Raw genomic sequence first — 4,272 nt, 5'->3', positions numbered from 1 at the left:
GCCACGTCGCGGGGCTTCAGCTCGCAGTGTCTTTCCCTCTCTGCTTTTTTTGGGGTGTCACTGCCTCTTATCTTTCATTTGAAAACTATTCGTCCCAAAACGTTGTCGGTTTGTGAGGGGAGTAGGACGCGAGCAGTCGTACAAGAGGGTTTGGTGCAAGTTTTCTCCAGAGTGGTGATTCTTGCTTTTCGGTTTTTTTTGGGGTTTTTTGTTTTTTCTTTGGGGAGGGGGGGATGTTGTGTTGTGACCGCTGGTAGGAGCCACTGGACCAGCCCTGGAGAATGTTTTAGCAGACTTGAGGTTTTCCCCCCTTCTTTCCAGTAAAACAAATCCTGCTGTTGAGGCTTGTCCATTGCTTGTGGTCTGGCAAAGTTTTCCAAACAGTGCTACTTACATCTTCTGTTTCCAACTCCACAACCATTTAACTTCCTGCTGCTGGGGCTGGTTTTCTGAGGAAACAGCCTTGTCCTGTGTGTGCAGGTTTTTAGGAAAAGCCCTCTTCTGCCTCGGCAGCACACGGAGGGCTGCACTGAGCCCGTTGCTCTTGTGTCTGCTGAAGACCACCGGCACTGAGCAGCTGAATTGTGCCGTGGGGACCGATGGGGTTTGTAAGGAGCTTGGCTCCAACTCCCCTATTAATCTGTGCAGTCTGGTATCTGCTGGAGTGCAGCAGGTAACTCGTTCCAGCTCCTTCTGGGATTTCTCTCCTGGCTGGGGGAGATTTGAACTTGAGAGGGAACACGTTGAGCCACGGCTGGGTCTGAGCGCTTTGGGTTGTTCTCTGTCTCGGTACAGCTGCTGTTTCGGATTTGAGACTCCCTCTCTGGCAAGAAGGAGGGGATAGGAGGTTCCAGATGTGCACCCAGCCAGATGTGCACTCCAAGTGCTCCGGGGCTGCTGTGGTGTGGAGTTTGCTTATGCAAAGCATCCCGAGTTTAAAGCCCCGGCGAAGGAGCAGCATCTGCTGTTAATCTGCTCTTTGTTCTTCCAAGAGGCCTCAAGCAGAGGCTGCACTTGCTGAGCTGCGGGGGGGCACTGAGAGCAGTCAGAGCCGAGATCCCAGGTCCTGATAATCCCTGGTGTGATTTAACAAGTGCGTGTGGAAGAGCCGAGCCCTCCTCACCGCGGGCTTCTGTGTATTGATAAGGAAGGAAATCTTCCTTGGTAAAAAGCTGGATGTTCCTGCAGAACTCCGTGTTCTCTGCCAGCACCCTGTGAAGGCTGGTGTTGATCCTTCTTCCTATGGAGAAGCTGCTCCAGGAGAGGCAGCACATCTGTTTATTCTAATAAATCTTTCCTGAGTACCTGAATGTGTCACCTGAGCTAAAACACTGAACTGAGCTCAGCTGATGCACCAGTTTCTCCAGGCAGGGGGAGGGATGCTCCTTCCCAGTCCGAGGCATCACCAAAGCCAGCAGCACACTTTTTGGTGGCCTGCTGGACCCTCTGCTCTGGGCACTGCCACTTCTGTCAGAGGAGGTGGAGGGGCACAGACCGTGTTAAACAGATGTCGTGGTGTAGCTGCAGCTTGGCTGCTGCCTTCCACAGTCTGCAGGGGGATAGGGACAGCTGTGGATGATCCCTTTCCCCCCCCTCCCCATCCCCAATGTCTTATTTCAGGGAAAGAATTCGGTGTCTCCAAATGTGTGGCCTGGTGGGGAATTAGTGGGGACAGAAATGGGGCCCTGGTTACGCGATAACAAGATTGTGTCAGCATGGAGTTATGTCTGGGGCTGGCCCGAGGGGCAGGAGGGGATGCTGGGGTGGGAATGGCACGGCTGGAGGCTGCTGCTTCCCTGGAAGTCTGGCTGTGGTGTTCTTGGAGGGATGCACAAGCAACCAAGAATGAGAAATGCCCTCTGGAAGCCGAGCTTGGTGTGTGTGTGTGTGTGAGGTAATGGTGGTGCAGAGGGGGCTCTGGCTGCTGCCTTGGAGGAGATGTGCTGAAGGAAATGGTTCAGTGTCCAGGGTGAAGGGAGGGACAGGTTTTTCCCTAGCCTTGGGGTGACCTGGGTGCTGCTGCTCTCCTCCCTGGAGCAGGAGAGAAGCAGGTGCCAGGTTGGCCTGGAGCTGATACCCAGCAATGGTAGGACCTGAGGGGATGCTGGTGTGTGGCATGAGCGGAACTGAGACCCTGCAGGCACCTGCTCAGGAGGGGTTTGAGGGGTTATAGTCAGCCCTAACTACTGGAAGAGACTGGCTGCAGGGATGTGGTGGTGCTACAGCTCCCAAGCCTTGTCTGATAAGAGACTTCTTGATGCTAGAAAGGAAAACCCGTGTCTACAAAACTGAGCACGGCCCCGATGGCTTGTTGTGTGTTTAGAGCTGCACATCAGGATAGCTGATGATGCTGATGGGTGCATTTTGGGGAGGAGAACGTGTAGGAGACTGTTACAGGCTCAGTCTGCACCAGAGGGGGAAGCACTGCCTTGAGAGAAGCGTCAGCTGAGAGCAGTGTGAGATGCACTGGCTGTTCCAAAAGTTCCCCGAGCTTTTATGCTCAGCCATCGCCTCTGCAGCTGGGCTGTCTGAAAACTAATTTGCACCATATTCCAACTGGCTGGTGGGGGTAGTTTGGAGCAGCCCCAGACTGCTGGGATCCCTGAGAAAGCATTGCATTTCACTTCTCCTCCCGCTCTGCTTTCCCTGTGCCTTGCACGCTCTGGGTGTGGGCACCTCCCCTCCTCCCTTTCCTCTCTCAGATGTGGCTGGGGGTGGTGGAAATGCCAGAGCAGCATCTGGGAATTGTGTCGGGTCTTGCACTTACTGGGCTGTGGAAGTGGCAGATGACAAGATTAGCCGTGCTGGGGTGACAGGCAGGCTGAGGAACTTCAATCCTGCTGCGCCCCGGTGCTGGTGGGAAGGAAGGGAAACCAGCCTGGAGGAGCTGCTGCTTTCCCGAGCTACCTGATCTGTGGAGCTGAGGTGACAACCCGTGCAGGCCATAAATCACACCCCCCTCTGTTTCTTTCTGGGTGTTCTGATTTAGAGTCTGATTCAGTTTGGATGCGCCCCTTCCTTGTTTTTCTTTGCCGAAGGAGCGTTTTCAGCGTGTCGGGATTTGCTCGGCTTTGCTCAGAGCAGCAGAAGGAGCCGAGCAGCTCTGCCCCCTCTGCAAACACTTGTCAAGACAGTAGTAATGTTACAAGTGGCTCATGCTTACATAGTGTTTGTATTGACAGATTGCAATGTTCTTCATAAATGTAACCGAGCTGAGCTCTGCACGCAGGCAACAGGAACCCTCAAATGCTCACGAGGGAGGGAGGGAGGGAGGGGAAGCATAGCTTGCCCTAATTTACCAACACACCCCTGGTGAGAGCAGGTCCTTTGCTGCCCAGTGGGGGGTTTTTAGTGTGGGAAGTGCAATATGTTTTAATTCCCTTTGGCAGGTGCAGAATAGGTGCCCACACGGACATAACTATAGGTTACGTGCTAACTATAGGTAGGTGCTGTCGGGTAGAAACTTTGTAGTTCGGGGTGTAACTTTGCTAAAAGCACTTGGAAAAGAGCTGGATATTGGATTTGAAGGGGTGTTCAGGGGTTGTGATCACTGAGCGGGTGGGTGGTCGGGCACTGCCCAGGCTCCCCAGGGCAGTGGGCACAGCCCCAAGGCTGCCAGAGCTCCAGGAGGGTTTGGATGATCCTCTGGGGCACAGGGTGGGACTCCCGGGGATGGGCCTGTGCAGGGCTGAGGGTTGGACTGGGTGATCCTTGTGGGTCCCTTCCAACTCGGCATATCCTGCGATTCCGAGTTCCTGCCAGGGGCGAGACTTGCCACGCGTGTCCGAACTGTCACTCGGGGGGAGCGTGTGGCGTCACCTCGAATGTCACCTCCAAGAAAAGCAACCCCACAGGGCTCCGCTGCCTGTTTTTCCCAGCCCGTGGGACGCGCTGGGTGCCGGCAGGGGCTCTTGCACATCCCGGATTTCTGTACCTGTCACTGGATGGTGGTGTGGGGCCACCCGAAGGCGCGGGAGCTCCCGGGGAAGCTGCTGCGCGTCGGCTTTTCCAGGCGCGCCTCTCGCTCGTCTCGGGCGTGTGTGAGACGGAGCAGCTGGTTCTCGGAGCAACCCAAAAAAACAAAAAAAACCTGGGCTCGGGTGGCCAGGCAGGAATGCAAGAGCGCAGGCAAACACAGCTGGAGCCTGCAGAGGCGGCTCCCGGGGGCTGCCAGGGCGGCTCTGCCATCCCGCCCTCTTCTATAGGTGGGTTTTAAGGTGCTGGGGTTTTAGGGTTTCCTAGGAAGGGTGTGCCCGGTTTGGTTTGAGTGTT

The sequence above is a fragment of the Manacus vitellinus genome, unplaced genomic scaffold, assembly GCF_001715985.3.
Source record: "Manacus vitellinus isolate BGI_N305 unplaced genomic scaffold, ASM171598v3 scaffold_78_pilon, whole genome shotgun sequence".
NCBI lineage: Eukaryota > Metazoa > Chordata > Aves > Passeriformes > Pipridae > Manacus > Manacus vitellinus.
This window is presented reverse-complemented; position numbering follows the sequence as displayed.